The 17,710-nt window shown below is 37.6% G+C and overlaps 1 long non-coding RNA gene across 2 annotated transcripts in view; it reads right to left on the bottom strand.

Annotated features, from left to right (window-relative positions):
* LOC125934382 (uncharacterized) overlaps nt 1-17,710 on the bottom strand; it is a 365,655-nt gene that overhangs the window by 332,713 nt on the left and 15,232 nt on the right. The window contains exon 1 of one of the 2 annotated variants that reach the window (XR_007461365.1): nt 187-205. The exons of the other annotated variant lie outside the window; for it this stretch is intronic. This is a non-coding gene — a long non-coding RNA (uncharacterized LOC125934382). Of the gene's footprint in view, nt 1-186; nt 206-17,710 lie in introns of those variants that run through there. 2 annotated transcript variants of the gene reach the window in all.

Genomic DNA, 17,710 nt, shown 5'->3' with positions numbered 1-17,710 from the left:
ATTTCTATTGCTTTTTTTCCCCCCACTGTATTTTGAAATCTTTCTTCCATTTCCAGACCACTAACTCAGGTTTCATCATTACCATCTTTTCTTTTATTATTATTATTATTATTATTATTTTAGATAGGCTTCACACCCAGCACAGAGCCCAAGGTGGGCTTGAACTCACCACCCTGAGATCAAGACCTGAGCTGAGATCAAGAGTTAGACGTTGAACTGACCAAACCATCCAGGTCCCCCCTACCATCTTTTCCTTCTTTTTCTTTTTTTTTTATGGCGTGCCTGGGTGGCTCAGTCGGTTAAATGTCCGGCTTCAGCTCAGGTCATGATCTCACGGGTTCGTGAGTTTGAGCCCCACATTGGGCTCTGTGCTGACAGCTCAGAGCCTGGAGCCTGCTTCAGATTCTGTGTCTCCCCCTCTTTGTGCCCCTCCCTGCTCATGCACTCTCTCGCTCTCGCTCTTTCGCTCTCTCAAAAATAAATTATTTAAAATTATCTATTAAACTGTAAAAGAAGAAAATTATGCTTAATGTTTTCAGACATTTTCTTTCACACTATAACTGAATGTTGTTAAAGTCTCTTTTTTGGTTGTGGCTCGGGCTATCATCTTTCTCCTGCAGCAGTTTGCATTTTGCAAGGGGTCATCTGGTGCATTCGTTATCTACTGCTGAGAAACAAATCACCTCAAAACTTTGTGTCTGCAAATAATAACAAGCATGGATCATTTCTGGAGAATTCAAATGGAATGAAAGGGCACCCAAGAAAAGTAAAAGTCTCTTTTATGCCCCAGAGATCTAGTTCCGTCTACCCATCCACCTGTGTGTATATATATATACATGTACTTACATATATAAAGAGATATTTTTGCCTTTTCGTTTTGATAATTTCAGACTTACAGAAAAATTACAAAAATAGTACCAAAAACACATACCCTTCACCTGAATTTCTCAAGTATTAGCATTTTGCCACATTTGGTTTATTATTCCTTCTCTCTCATATATATATATATATATATATATATATATATAATTTTCTCTCTCTATACATATAGTCTCTCTCTCATACACACATACACACACGTATACACACACACATATATATACATATATACTTTTTTCCTGAACAATGTGAGATTGAATTGCAAATATGATGCCCCTTTACCACTAAATACATCAGTGTGTATTTCCTGAAAATAACATTTTCCTTTATAAATATAGTACAATTAGGGATGCCTGGGTGGTTCAATCAGTTAAGTGTCCCACTTCAGCACAGGTCATGATCTCTCAGCCCGGTCTGTGGGTTTGAGCCCCGCATCTGGCTCTGTGCTGACAACTCAGAGCCTGGAGTCTGCTTTGGATTCTGTGTCTCCCTCTCTCTCTGCCTCTCCCCTGCTCACGCTCTGTCTCTCTCTCTCAAAAATAAATAAACATTAATTTTTTAAAATATAAACATAGTATAATTATAAAAATCAAGAGATTAATATCAATTTAATATTATTACCTAATCTATAGACCTTATTCGAATTTTACTAATTACCCCACTAATGCCTTTTGTAGCAGAAGAAAAAGAATTTTTTTCTGTTCCAGAATCCAATCCAAGATCACACACTGCGTTTGGTTGTCATGCCTCTTTAGTCTCCTTTAATTTGAAAGAGTTCCTCAGTCTTTCTTTTTCTATAGACAACATTTTTATAAAATCATAAATAGAATAATTCTCTTTACATTCATGTCCCTTGTGTTTTTTCCTTAATAATCTAATTTTCCATTTCAGTACATACATAATAATCTCATTCATTTCACTGACTGCACAGTATACTGTATCAGTCAGGATGATCTAGATTATGTCATGATAAAAAACAACATCAGAATATTAAAGTGGCTTAATGCTGCAGACATTTATTTCTTGCATGTGACATCTGCTGTCCTCCCTGTGAAGGCTCCGTGCTCTGGCTGCTTCTGTCTCATGACAGAAGCCTCCCAGTGTGTGTCTCTGTAATTACTGCACCAGAAGAGCATGGAGAACCTCACATAGACTCTTAAAATCCTTTTCGAATTTCAGAGAACAAAGCAAAACATATCAGCATGTCCACCCTCGAAGGGCAGAAATGTATTCCTTCTATACTCACAAGGAAAAGGAATAGGGGCACCAGGGTGGCTCAGTCCATTAAGCGTCTTATTACAACTTCCATATCACAGAGATAGTGATACTCTTGACACTTCAGTGCCTCCAAAATTACTTTCTGACTTTTGGGGAGGAAATTCAATTTTAAGATTTTAATGGGAAGGGCACCTTGGTGTCTCAGTTGGTTAAGCGACCAACTCTTGATTTTGGCTCAGGTCATGATCTCACAGTTCATGAGTTCAAGCCCCACATAAGACTCCATGCTGTCAGTGCACAGAGCCTGCTTTGGATTCTCTCTCTCCCTCTCTCTCTCTGCCCCTCCTTCACTCATACATGCTCTCATTCTCTCTCAAAATAAATAAAGAAAATTTAAAAAAATAGACATGTCTTAAAAAAAGAAGGAGAAAGAATCAATGAATACTGGCATGAACTGGTTTACGAAAATGAAATTCTAGGTAATTAAGTGAGCTATAGTTACTATATTAACATGAGATAAATTACAAGTACATGTTGTGAAGAGGGAAATATATATATTTATATTTATATTTATATTTATATTTATATTTATATATACAATTTTTTTAAGGAAGCTCTCTGCCCAACATGGGGCTTGACGTCACAATCTCAAGATCAAGAGTCACACACTGTACCAACTGAGCCAGCCAGGCACCCCTAACAATGGTATTATTTATGGATACATAGTAGTATGATAAAAAATATGAAAAGAGGCAGAGGAATGATACAAACCAACATTTATAGAATGATTGTCCAAGAAAGGGGGAATCAGTATGTATCAGTATCATTGAATGGACATACCATAATTTATTTAAGTAGTCCCTTATTTATGGACATGTAGATTGCTTCTGGTTTTTTTTTGTTTGTTTGTTTTCAAAAACCTTCATACATTTATTTTTGCACACTTGTATAAGTATATCCACAGTATAAATTCTAAGAAATGAAATTGCAAAAGCAAAGGGAATGTGCATTTAAAGTTTAGGCTGCCATTTTGAGCTTTGTGCAAGATGAGTGAACAGAGGGAGCCAGGCAACAGAGACAGAGACAGAAAAACAAAAGAAAGAGAGGGGAGAGACAGAGAAAGATTTCAAGACTGACTTTCAATTTACAAGCCCTTTGAATCCTGACTGTTCATGTCTATTAAACTTCAGTATGTGTTCAATAAGCTCTTGTTTTTACATTTGCTTTTGGGTTTCTGCTACTTGCCATACGTTGCACCACACTTGGAGGGGACAGAAAGAAGGATGGCATGATCATTCTTCTCATTTCAGTTTTCAACCCAGTAAAGAGTCAGAGCATGGAAAGAGCTGAGCTCAGTTATCCAACCAAATGTTCCCCACTGGACCAATGTTTTCTAAGCTGAGCTGCTCTAAATCTAGTGTCAATGGTTGATGGAAGTGAATCTTACTTAGATCTGGAAGAAGAGCACAGCTGAAGTATTGCCTTTAAATTCATATCAGGATAAGTTCTTCTCATTTTTGAGACCCCACCCCAAGTTCCACTTCATGAAGCATCACCAGTTACTACCAGAGCTCATCCTGATCCTCAACTTTTCTAAATCCTTATAACACAAGACATACAATCAGCCCACCTTTGGTTTTATACTGTTCTCTATTTGTCTAATTGTTGGAATTAGTTTTTAAGTCCTTTGAGTGTGAGAAAATATTTTATATTTATTTTGAATTTCCTAAGAAACTTGCAGATAAAACACTCAATGAAGGTGCAACTTGGATTGCTTCTACCCAAGTTACACAAGCCTGACTTAAGTTGGGTATATTTATAAACCATAAAAAAATGAAGGACAACTCAGCTAAAACCAGCATGTGGTTCCTATCTGCCACATTTCCCAAGGAATTTAGATTATTGCCTTGGTGATATAACTGTAGCAATTCTGAAAATGGACAGCAGACACCTATGTGTACCATTCTAATGACAACAGACCTTTTTCTCAGACTTGTATAAACTTAAGTGAGCCTACCCATACTTTATATGCATATTTATAGACTATAATACTATCAGTAATCACTCTGTGGGTTTATTTATTTTAAAGTATTGCAAGCCTCTTTCCCCCTTTCTTGGACAATAATTCTATAAATGTTGGTGTGTATCATTCCTCTGCCCCTTTTCATATTTTTATCATACTATGATGTGTCTATAAATAATACCATTGTTAGGGGTGCCTGCCTGGCTCAGTTGGTACAGCATGTGACTTTTGATGTTGGACTTCAAGCCCCACATTGGGCAGAGAGCTTACCTAAAAAAATTATATGTATATGCATATACATATATGTATATGTATATGTATATATATATACATATATATATTCCCTCTTCACAACATGTACTTGTAATTTATCTCATGTTAATATAGTAACTGTAGCTCACTTAATTACCTACAATTTCATTTTCATAAACCATTTTCCTGTTGATGCACATTTAAGTTACTTCCAGTTTTTCCTAGTTTCAAAAAAAATACTGTAAGAAATGTTCTTGTACATATCTACTTAATCTACACACATTAGAGTTTCTCTGTGGTATACACCTAACAAGTAGAATTGCTGGATACGCAGATCATCAATTTTGATAATCCCTTCATTTGATAAATAGCTTATTTGATAAATAGCTCTCTAAAATGGTTGTGACATTTCATCTCCCACCAGCAACACATGATAGTGCCATTTCCCCCACATCCTCCCTTGATTGGTATTATTTTGGTCTGTCACAATGCGCAGACTCCAATAAATCAAGCCCTGCACTGACAACTGTATGGCTTTTGGGGATCAATACCTTATGATCCACCAGGGGGGAAGCTCTCATTCCTTTGTTCTATATCAATTCAAGCAAGCTTATGAATTTTATTTCTTTTGGCCAGCTTGGCCTATTAGTTAAAGAGGTGTTAAGATCTTCCCTCTTGAATCTGTTTGGTTAAACATCCTTCTATGGTTCTTGATTGCTCTGTCTTCTGGCAAATTATTCTTTTTCATTAAAGAGTTTTACTTGTCACCCCAAATGATGCTTTTAATCTTAAATTTCATTTGTTTGCTATTAATTCCACTAAATACTATTATTCTTCTGCATGGTTTTCTTTTGCATTTTTATTTGATTGTTACATTTTTCCTTTATTTTCATATTTGTGGATGGTTTTAAGTGTGTTCCACATGTATGTATGTATGTATTTGGCAATCTCTACACCCAACGTGGGGCTCAAACTCACAGCCCCAAGATCAAGAGTCATATGTTACATGCTTTACCAGCTGAGCCAGTCAAGCACACTTTAAGTTTGTTTCTTGAACTAGATATAGTTTTGCTGTTTGTTTGCTTGCTTGCTTATTAATCACTTGGGATGCTCTTTTAGTAAATGAGTTCTATCCAATGAACTCATACAATGATCTTGGTGTATTTGGAATTATTCTACCATTTAATTTGGGTCTTCTCTTTACTATCTTTTTTCTTTTTTTCTTTTTATTCCTTTTGTCTCTTCTTTGGGACTGGCAGAGTTTTCTATATTCTTTTTCCTCCTTTGTTGTCTTCAAAGTTATACATTGTATTTCTGTTTTTTTAACATACACGTTTAGCTCTACATTTTTCCTACAAAGTCTTAAGGTATTCAATGCTTTTTTCTTTCTCCTACATAAGACACAAAGTTAAGTGTTTTAACAACCTGCTAAGCACTCCCATATTGCTTTTTAACCCTCAAATTATTTTTTTAGTAATCATATTTACCTACTTAAATTATCGATATCTGTGCTCACAATTTTTTCTTGCATTTAATTTCTTCCCTCTAAGTTAGCTATTCTTCCTATTGAAGTATATCTTTGAATAAGTCTATGGTTAGTAATTTCTTATTTTTGTATATTTATTTTGCATATTTTGTCTTTCTAAATGTGTATTTTCATCAAGCATTTATGCTATCTTTCCTATACAGTGTAAGCTAATAAGTTGAGGAGAAGTTTTCCCTTATGAAAGTATTTCACCAGCAAGATAAAAAAGTAAAAATTAGGGGAGCCTGGGTGGCTCAGTCGGCTAAGCGTCCAGCTTCGGCTTGCGTCATGATCTCACAGCTCACAAGTCTGAGCCCCGTTTTGGGCTCTGTGCTGACACCTCGGAGCCTGGAGCCTGCTTTGGATTCTGTGTCTCCCTCTCTCTCTGCCCCTCCCTGCTCACACCCTGTCTCTCTCTCACATATAAATACACATTTAAAAAAAAGTAGTAAATTTAAATTTGAATATCACCATTTTGCACTTTACAATGAATTAATGGATTACTGGCTGCCTGCATCACACAGAAAGATAATCACCTATTGCAGGTCTCCTACATGCCACCTACAAAGAGGTTGGACCCCAAATTATACCTGAATCTGATCAAGTCTATAATCCCATTACCAGTTTATAGAAAATACAGAAGAGCTGGGTAAATTACATGGGAATGTGATCGGCAAAATCCAGATGTGGGAAACTCTACAAGACAAATCAAACAACCCAGTTTCTTCCAGAATTAAGCTATAAAGGGAAAGGGGGGGGGACAGCAGGGGAATTGAGGGGCACTTGGAGTATTGGGAGAAACTTGAAAGATGTATACTTCTTAAAAAGCAAGTTAAACTATAGGACTTAGAGATGCATCTTGGATGGACAGACTCTAAAGGAAAGAAGAAAATGATGACCATAAGAGTGAAGATATGCTTACTTTTAGGTGAAAGGGAAAGGGTCGGGACTGGGACAGGGTAAATGAAGACCTCTGGGGCAGCTGGAGACCAACCCACTTGGGATATAGCACAGAACAAGACCAAGTCCCCAGCCCTTGGGGAGTTTGCATCATATTGGGAGAGATAAACAATCAACGCATACTACGATGACAGTTAGTGATAAGTGCTACAAAATATATATGGTTGATCCTGAACCTTTAAATAAGTTACAATTGAGTTTTACTCCTAACATACAATATATAGAAAATGTATAGAAAATTTGATAAAGTCAACAAGTAACACATTTTTTTAAAATGTGGCCAATTAAGAGAATAAAATAAAGAGAAAATGAAGGAAATGAGAGAATAAGAAAAGGAATCACAAAAAGCAAGGCCAAAGATGATACACAGGAAGATAGATACCCACAAAGGCATAAAGGAACATGCATATCCCAGGGCCAGAATTTTATGGAGTAAAGCCCTTTCTTACTGCTACAAACCCATGACTCTGTGTAGAGATAAGGGTATATTCTCTTGGGGGTTCCCTTTCAGGTGACAATAAGTCAAGATCTGGAGACCCCAGGTTTACCCTAAAGTTTGGTTCCTATTTGGACCCTGGGCTGAAGTGACTGTTTATGACATTTCTGAAAACAGATTTTGTAAGGAAAATAAAGGTGAAAAAAGAGTATCTGTCACACAAGAGTATCTACCATGGGAGAGCATCTGTCACAAAAGAGTATCTGCTGCAGAAGAGTATCTGTGACAGAAGACTATCTGCTGCAGAGGTGCCTGAGCAAACCCCCCAGGTCTGATACTACATGCCAGGCAGGCCCTCTTCCCTGCAACCAGGAAGGGTCACAAAACAGACACCAGAGAATGCAGAAGGCGTTCTCTTTTTGTTCACCTTGGAAGGTTCATTTATAGCTCACTTCTCTGGATGCAAAAAGGAAATCAATCTCACCACCTTTAACAGGAACAAAAATGGCAACAAAATGACTGTGGTTTTTAATTTCTTTCCCTTGTGGCAGCTTCAGTTTGTCCTCTTATTACTGGATTTATTAGAAATAACTATCCACGTCAATAAAACCACAAAAAGTTATAAGCCTCATCTTGTCTAGAGAGAATCCTAAATGCAGCCACAACTCACTTTAAATATATATAGAGTTTATGTATATTACATTGTATAGTTTTATATTATATAATAATTGAATAATATTATAGCTATATTTTCACTTAGAAGGAGAATATTAACATTAATTCACAGACTAAGAGGACAAAAGCTCATCAGAGCAATAATCCACCAGTGAGCAGTATGCCCTCAGCCAAATGCTGTCTCATAAGTTTTCCAGTAATACTGATTTTTTTTTCTTGTAACAAAACCAGATTTTATCCTGCTTATAAAAGTAATATTAAAAAGGAATACAATGAAGTAATGGGCCAATAAACATGTAAAATATGCTTTTAGAAAAAAAAAGTAATACAAACTCCTTATTTTAAAAAGTTAAACAGTGGAGGGACACCTGGATGGCTCAGTCAGTTGAGTGTTGGACTCTTGATTTCAGCTCAGGTCATGATCCCTGGGGGTCGTGGGATCAAGCCCTGAGTCAGGCTCTGTGCTGAGTGTGGAGCCTGCTTGAGATTTTCTCTCTCTCTTTTTTTTTCTCTCCCTCTGCCCCTCTCCCCTTCTCATACTCTCTCTCTAAACAAACAAACAAACAAAAAACAACAACTTAAACAGTGGAAAAAGTCTGAAAGTCACCTGTACTCCCTCAACAAGAAATCTACATGCCCAGACTTTTCTCTTTGCCTATACATATGCATGCAAACACAACCACACACACACACACACACACACACACACACACACACTTTACAAAGTCAGGATCACTCTAAACATGTTGTTTTGTAACTTTATTTTTTTACTTAATATATCATAGATATTTATGATATGTCATAGAATGAAAAAGGAAGTTACTGAGTAATACATATATTCAAGTATGACTCATATTTTGTTTAAGAATTCTACATGTTTATATCTAGATATAAATATAAATCTAGATAGACTTATATATGATTTTATTTGCACAGGAAATGATCTGGCAGGGTACAAAGCAAATTTTTAACAGCAGGAAATGGGATGGAAGGGAGTAAATTGAAGAAACATTAAATTTTATTTTATATATATCCGCATAATGTCTTCCAAAAATGCATGTACTACTTCAGAAATTAATAAAAGTACACATCACAAGCAGCTTTTCATATTAATTACAATTATTTATGTCACTGTTTTTAATTGTTCTACACTATTCTGTTGTATGATAATACTATATCATGTAACCAACTATCTACTTAGGGGCTTTTAGGCTGTTTCCCATCTTCTGGTATTAAAGCAATGTTGATATCCTTGTGTAGGTTTTCTGTAGTGTCTCATAAACCCTGAATGGTATCTATTTTAATGTTTTTTAACCCACCAGCCAAAAATAGTATCACGTTGTTTTAATCAGTAGTTTTTGATTACAAATGGGATTGATGTTTCCCATGCTTGTTGTTTTTCTTTTCTTTTCTTTTTTGTTAAAATTTTATTTTTAAGTCATTTTCACACCGAACATAGGACTCAAACTCACAAACCTGAGGTCAAGAGTTGCACACTCCAGGGGCTCCTGGGTGGCTCAGTCAGTTAAGCCTCCTGACTTTGGCTCAGGTAAGGGTCTTGCAGTTTGTGAGTTTGGGCCCCGCGTCGGGCTCTGTGCTGACAGCTTGGAGCCTGGAGCCTGTTTCAGAATCTGTGTCTCCATCTCTCTCTTCCTCTCCCCCCATCATGCTGTCTCTCTCTCTCAAAAACAAACATTAAGAAAAAAAAAGTTGCATGCTCCACCACATGAGCCAGTCAGGCACCCTTTGTTTTTCTTATTTTGTGAATTAGCCTATTTATTATTTTGTCCACTTTTCTCGAAATTTTCCTGTTTTTCTTAGATAACTGCTTATATATCAATTTATTAACCTTGTCTGTGATACACATATGAAATACTTTTCCAGAATTGCTTTTTGCCTTTTAGAGTTTTGTTTGTCTTGTTTTTTTTTTTTTGCCATTTTTCCTTGCTTTTTTTCACATGTTAGTTTCATATATATATTTATATATATAAGTATGTATATAAATAATATATATAAAATATAAAATATAAATTTATATATTTATTTTATATATATTATTATATATAAATGTATATATTTATATATTATATGTAATATATAATGTATATGTATTATTTATACATATACATATATATAAAATATATATATATATATTATATATATATATATATAAGTGATCCTTGCACCAGGAGCCATGGTTTCAATTGATGTAGTTATATATCTGGTAAGGCAATCTCTCCTCATACCTTCTTTTTTTTGAAAAAAAAAATTTCTTTTAACGTTTATTTTTGAGACAGAGAGAGACAGAGCATGAACGGGGGAGGGTCAGAGAGAGAGGGAGACACAGGCTCCAGGCTCTGAGCTGTCAGCATGGAGCCTGATGCGGGGCTCGAACACACAGACTGTGAGATCATGACCTGAGCCGAAGTCGGAGGCTCAACCGACTGAGCCACCCAGGTGCTCCATACCTTCTTTTTTTTTTATGTTACTGGTTATTTTTGCTTGTTATTCTTAGTTGCGAAATTTAGAATTCTTTTGTCAAAATATAAATGTTGGTATTGTGTTAAACTTATGGATACATTTGGGGGAGAACTAACTTATTCATAATATTGAATATGTCCCCAATCTTTTATGTTCCTCAGTCAAGTTATATAGTTTCCTTCTAATATGTCCATCACATATCTTACCAAATTCATGCTTATCTATTTTATGTTGTGTGTTATTAATGCCAATAGGAAGTTTTAGTTTTGCTTAACAGTATCACTGATATTTTATACCAGTCAACGCACATTTGTTGAACGAATAAGTGCATAGTAGAATAAACTTTTAAAAGCCACTGTAACTTGATAGACAAGGGAGAAATGTGCCTTAATATCTGAAATATTTGAGTTGAATTCTACTAACACAAAATAAGTAGTCAACTTGATTTGCTAGGGCTCTTATCTAAAAGTGAACTAAGCATTAAGTCCTCAAAGTCAGGCCTGGCCTTGTCCACGCATGGTGGACCTTGGGAAGTTACATATGCCTGGGGAAAAAAGTCTTAGCTATTGTTTCATTAATGCCTAGAGTTCTACCATAATTTCACTACTTCAGATTAAGGGATTCTTTTCTCTGAAAATGCAAACAGCTCTGAGAAAGATAGTAGAACACTATGTACTAAGCCATTAAAGTCTTTTATACCTTTGTATGAATTAACTATCAGTTTCTTCCCAACTTGTAGCTAATTAAGAAGAGTATTTGATGAGAGGAGAGAATCAAAAGAGCAAAGAACAAGGAGTAATAGGATCCTGGACACATGGGGCATGTAGAGATAAAAAAAAAAATCAGGAGAAGGAAGCTAAACTTTTTAAACTTTTTTGGGCAGGAAGTGCATCTTGTTCATCCTTAAGCATCATGCTTAGCGCATGACAGACACTATGTAGATATGTGTAAAATGGATGAGTCAGCAGGTAAACAGCTCTGCTCACCTCACAGTTTTGCCTATGAGTTCTTCTGCCCAAAGCTGCAGTCTCGGGGCTATTTTGGGGTGACCACTGCTCTGCTACTCTAACTTCCTTTCTTTAGAATTACTCATATGGGACCCGATGCCAGAATCTCATTACTAACAGATGTTAGTCCACTGCTGTAACAAACAACTGCTAACTGTTAACACATTTTCCATTGAGGTAAAACAGTAAGATGTCTATTTATACAGTATAAGTGTCTCCCTATAGAATGAAGAAAGATTGTTATCATCAGATGTTTGGTCAGGTCAATGAGTAGTTCTCCTTCTCACTCCTCATGGGTCGGATCATTTCAAAATCAACCCCACTGGGGAAGTATGGCGAGACTGGGAGACAAGGGATAAACAATGGATCTTTTCCCACTGTTTAGTTTTTTTCCACTGTTGGTGTTTATGAACTTATTATATAATGTAGCAAAACGATGACTCAACCATAGAGTCACCACTCCCCCAACTCCTGTTGGATCTGAGGAAAAGGGAGGAAAGCTAGTGGAGTAAGAGAGCATTTGCTGCTAGCAGAGAAAAGGGTGTCAGTGAAAAGAGAACAAGTGGTGACCTGTGATAACCAAATTGAGACTTTTTTTAATGTTTATTTATTTATTTTGAGACACACACACACACACACACACAGAGGACGAGCACGCGAGCAGAAGGAGGGGCAGAGAAAGAGGGAAAAAGAGAATCCCAAGCAGGCTCCATGCTCAGGGTGGGGCTTGATCTCATGTCCTTGAGATCATGACCTGAGCTGAATTCAAGAGTTGGATGCTTAATCGACTGAGCCACCCAGGTGCCCCAAATTAAAACTTATTAAATTGATAATAATTTTCTCTTTGGTGATGAAAAAAACATATTGTCTCAAGACGCTAAAGTTTATTTCACATTCTCAATGAGGGACACCAAATGTTGCTATGGTTATTCTCTCCTGTGAGATCCATAAAGCTTGTGCCTTATCTATCTTGGTTCCAGGGGCACCTTCAGTGCCCAGCAGGTAGTGGGGATTCAGTAAATAACTGTTGAATGGATAAATATTTAATACTGGTGATTCATTATCCTTCTGAAAATGAGTAGAAAACTTTTAATAAATTAGATCTAAATAATTGGGATCACACTTCAAGGGTAGAGGACTGTATTCTGGGATCTATTTTATGCCCAATAAAAACAGCACTGACCATTCCTTTGTCTCAAACTAAGTCACTCTGAAATATCTACCCATGTCCAATTGTTCTCTGTTGAAAGGTTAAGACCTGGGGCTGTCTACACCAAGTAATTATTCATACAATTTTTACTGGCAAAATCATAGGATAGGTGCTTAACTCTCCACTTTCTGTTGTCAGTGTAGATGTGATCTAAGGCAAATGAAAAGAAATCATGCTATATAAACTGATGCAAATATTCAGTCTAAGCTGATATTTTTCCCTTATTCTCCTGTAAATTAATACAAATTAGAGAAAGTGATTTGAAGTAACTACAAAAAATAATATTTATTTATTTATTTATTTATATTTTTTAGAGAGAGAGAGAGAGCACAAGCAGGGGAGATGGACAGAGCTTAACTGACTGAGCCACCCAGGCTCCCCCCAAATAATTTGTTTTTAAAAGATTACTCTGGGGGCGCCTGGATGGCTCAGTCAGTTAAGTGTCTGATTCTTGATCTCAGCTCAGGTCTTGATCTCAGGGTCATGAGTTCAAGCCCTGCAATGGGCTCCATGCTGGACATGAAGCCTACTTAAAAAAAAAAAAAAAAAAAAGATTACTCTGAAATTGAGTCGATGTTATTTTCTGCCAATTAAGATAACTGCCTATTCTCAACTTAATTTTACATTCAAGTCTTTTGTGGCTTATTTAATACATTTGCATCTACTCCAAATCATGGATGGCATTGTTTAACATTAAATAGAAGTTGTGAACCTGATATCAAGCAATCTTTTTTTAAACTTTCTTTCGATTTTTTTAAAATTTATTTTTGAGACAGAGAAAGCACGAGCTGGGAAGGGGCAGGGAGAGAAGGAGACAGGAACTGAAGCAGGCTCTGCACTGACAGCAGAGAGATGTGGGGCTCAAACTCAGGAGCCGTGAGATCATGACCTGAGCCAAAGTCAGGCACTTAGCCAACTGAGCCACCCAGGTGCCCCAATAAAATTCACCTCTTTCTTTCTTTCTTTCTTTCTTTCTTTCTTTCTTTCTTTCTTCCTAAATATTTATTTGTTTTATTTTATTTTTATTTATTTTGAGAGAGAAACAGAGCACGAATATGGGAGGGGCAGAGACAGGAGACACAGAATCTGAAGCAGGCTCCAGGCTCTGAGCTGTCCCTACAGAGCCGGACATGGGGCTCGAACTCACAAGCTGTGAGATCTTGACCTGAACTGAAATCAGAGGCTCAGCCACTCAACCAACTGAGCCACCTACGTGCCCCTTCAAGCAATTTAAGTATAAAGGTCTTCCTGCATGTTAAAACATAATTTCTAAGGAATCACACCGCCCCCCCCCCCCGACAGAGAATCCAGAAATGGAAATGCCTCTTTTAATCCATTTCATATGCCACAGTGTGGAGCAATAAACACACCAAATATATACATAATATAGATCTTGGTATTGTGTTAAACATAAATTCAGTTACTATTTACAAAATCAGAAGTTACAGTTCTAATGATTTATGTTTCCAAGTTCAAACTGCATAAGAATGATCATTAAAAGTATCAACACTTCCAAAAAAAGAAAAGTATCAACAGTTTCAGAAAATTTGATTAAGCTGGTTATGATTATAGACACAACAGTTGGTGCTATTTGGAGATAGTATACATCATGATTTCTTAAACTAGTAAATTCTCACTTTGAGCAGTTTTTGTTATGGTGGCCAACAGATAAAGAGTTGTTGTAAACAAAGGTGTGAAAAAAAATCAAGCCTGTCCCCCTCAGCCATATTCCAAATCCCCCAATACTGCCCTGTTATTAATCTACATCAGCATTGATTTTAGACTGAGCATTCTGGATGATAAGCAAAAGCCTACATGGTGAAGTCATTCTCACCTATCTGCACTGCCATGCTCATAATAAAACAAAAGTTATTTATGGATTCAAGGAAGAGGCACACACTTGAGTCAATCATTGTGGTCATAGCATGATCAATGTCCAAGAGCTGGAGGATCTTGAGCCAAAACTCATCCCCAAACAGCTGAAAGAGAGATATTAAGGAGAGGGAGGAAGCATTTGGAGACTACTAAGTGATGAAGGGCTGCATGAATCAGCTTGCTGCATGTCAGAGAACAGCTGGACTTGACCTGACACCCGTGGTTAGGTCAGTTCCTGGCTGCCATCTGTGCAGGCCTGGAGGGTCCATTTCCCTTGGCTGCTGATTAGCCAATGGGTCTTAGACAAAACTAGGAAATTAGCACTTTTGTTTTAATACTTTGTGTCTTAGGAAAGCCTGCTCCTTTAAGTCTCAAGCACTTGGTGCTTCCACCTCATTAAAATATGCTCTCAGGCCCCTCACGCACACAAATTGTTTAAGACAAAGTAGATGCTCAGTATAAAGTTTCGTTTGCCTCCTCTTTTGCCACAGTCAAATTACTGAGGAAAATGTGCTTTGTGTTCCTTCTAGAGTGTTTTTGTTTTCACAGATAACCAAATCCCGGAATCAATGGAATGAGACAAGAGAGAGGAATTTTAGGCATCAACTCTTGTGACTGTTTGCTTCATTTGTATATGAGTCTTCCGGATTAGCTAACACCTCAGCACACTCCATGAGGCTAGACTCTCTTCAGAGTGCTTTACATGTAGTATGTTATTTTCCAACAACACTATGAGGTAATACATTAGCCCATTTGGGCTGTTATGACAAAAATAGACTAGGTGACTTAAACAGCATTTGTTTCTCACAGTTCTGGAGGCTGGGAAATCCAAGGTCAAAGTACCAGTAGATTCCACGCCTGGTGAGAGCTCACTTTATGGTTTATAGACACCCATCTTCTCTCTGTGTCTTCACAGGGTTGGAGGGGTGAGGGAGTTCTCTGAGTTCTCTTCTATAAGGGCACTAATTCCATCATGAAGGCTCCACCCTCATGACCTGGTCATCCCCTAAAGGCCCCACATCCAAATATGATCACATTTGGGGTTAGGTTCAACGTAAGAATTTTGGGAGTATACAACCATTCACCCTATAGCAGGTGGATACTGACATTAACTTCATTTTATAGGCTGAGGAAAGTGGGACTTTTGGAGGTTGAGAACTTTCCTAAAATCACACAGCAAGTAAGAAATGGAGCCAGGGCATCTGCTCTAGGGGCCTGTGTCTTAAGCCTGTGCCATGTCCTGGGTGGGCTCTCAATGTGAGGGAAAGGACTACACAGGTCAATTAACCTCAACATGTTTACTTTTTTCATGACCTTGAGGCTAGTTATGGATCCCCCACCTCAGGCTGGTAATGACCTCCCAAAGATGTCCATACCCTCGTTTCCAGAATTTGAAGTATGTCCCATTAGATGGCAAAAGGAACTTTGCAGATGGGATTAAGTTTGTGGACCCTAAAATTGGGAGATCATTTTGGATTATCTGGGTGGACTCATTCTAATCACATGAGACCTTGAAAATGGAAGTAGAAGACAGATGGGACAGAGAGGCGAGACCAAAGAAAAAGGAAGGGAAATTTTAAGTCTGAGAGGGATTCAACCCACTGCTGCTGGCTTTGAAGATGAGGAAGGAAATGGGGACCTCAGTCCTGCAACCACAGAATTCAGATTCTGCCAACAACCCCAAATGAGAAGAAGAAGAAGAAGAAGGAGAAGAAGAAGAAGAAGAAGAAAAAGAAGAAGAAGAAGAAAAGAAGAAGAAGAAGAAGAAGAAGAAGAAGAAGAAGAAGAAGAAGAAAAGAAAGAGAAGAAGAAGAAGAAGAAGAAGAAGAAGAAGAACAACAACAACAACAACAACAACAACAACAAAAAGCCTGATCTTCCCCTGAGCCTTGAAAAAGGAATGTAACCCTGCTGATGATAACTTGACTGAACCCAGTGAGACTGGTGTCAGATGTCTGATGTAGAGAGAACTATAATACATTTTTGCTGTTTTAAGCTACCAAGTTTGTAGTAATTTATTGCAGCCGCAATAGGAAATTAATAACTGGTTGGTTCCTGTATTCAATTAACTGAATTCCCCTAATGCCTAGTCATGAAGGGAAGTACACACAGTTGTCTGACTCTGGTCCTTCTCTTATGTGGAAAGAAAAGCAAAAACGCATACCACCTTGTAGGCCATGTGGCAAATCTGGATTGAACCATATCTCAGGGTCAGTGGACACGGTACTACCCCAGTATGTAGTCTAAAGGCCATGGTTTGTCCAGAACTGGATTAACTAGTCTTGAACCTCGAGAAACAATCCCTCAGTGACTTATTATCTATTTGTCTCCTGTGCAGGTGCCACCAGAGAAATGAAAGTGTGAATTAGAGGGCACTGTTATATCTGGTGAAAAGCTCCAGATTTATGTGCAATAGCAGTGACCTATGGCATTTTATTTCAGAAGAAAAATACTTTGCTGAGGGGCTCCTGGGTGGCTCAGTCAGTTGAGTGTCTGGCTTTGGCTCAGGACATGGTCTCGTGGCTTGTGAGTTTGGTCCCCACATTGTGCTCTGTGCTGATGGCTTGGAGCCTGGAGCCTGCTTCAGATTCTATGTCTCCCTCTCTCGCGCTCCCTCCCTCTCTCTCTCTCTCTCTCAAAAATAAACAGTAAAAAGGTGTAAAAAAATAATTTGCTGAATAAAAGGATATCCTCAGGTTAGTTGATTCCCAATTGTGAGCAGTAATTTTCTAAAATTCTACTTTCTGTTTGATCAGTGGAGACATATAATAAAATGCTTTGTCCCTATTTTTAGTAGAAGAGGTTTAAGAATAAGACAAATGAGAAAAATAAAACATAACTTGAATGTATTCAGTGAAGCACCACAATGTTTGTATTTTATTTCTTTGAATACTATTTCTTAAGTTACATTCAGCCTATGCATTTTCCTCCTGTCTGTGTCTCAGGTTTTGTTAATTTTGCCTTTTCCCCTCCTTATTTCTGTGACATCACTGGCCATCAGCCTCCTCCGGCAGAGGGAGAGGTATGTGTCAACAGAGCTGTGTCTGCAGGGGCTGAAGGTCTCCTTACTGGGAAGGCTGGCTGCCTCATTGGTGCCAGGCTCCAATAAAAGCCAGGGTCCCCTCCAAAGGTGTTGGGGTGGGGATTCCCCGGGGAGATTATGCACATC

This window comes from Panthera uncia (assembly GCF_023721935.1).
Source record: "Panthera uncia isolate 11264 chromosome A1 unlocalized genomic scaffold, Puncia_PCG_1.0 HiC_scaffold_17, whole genome shotgun sequence".
In the NCBI taxonomy this organism is placed as follows: Eukaryota; Metazoa; Chordata; class Mammalia; order Carnivora; family Felidae; genus Panthera; species Panthera uncia.
This window is presented reverse-complemented; position numbering and strand designations above follow the sequence as displayed.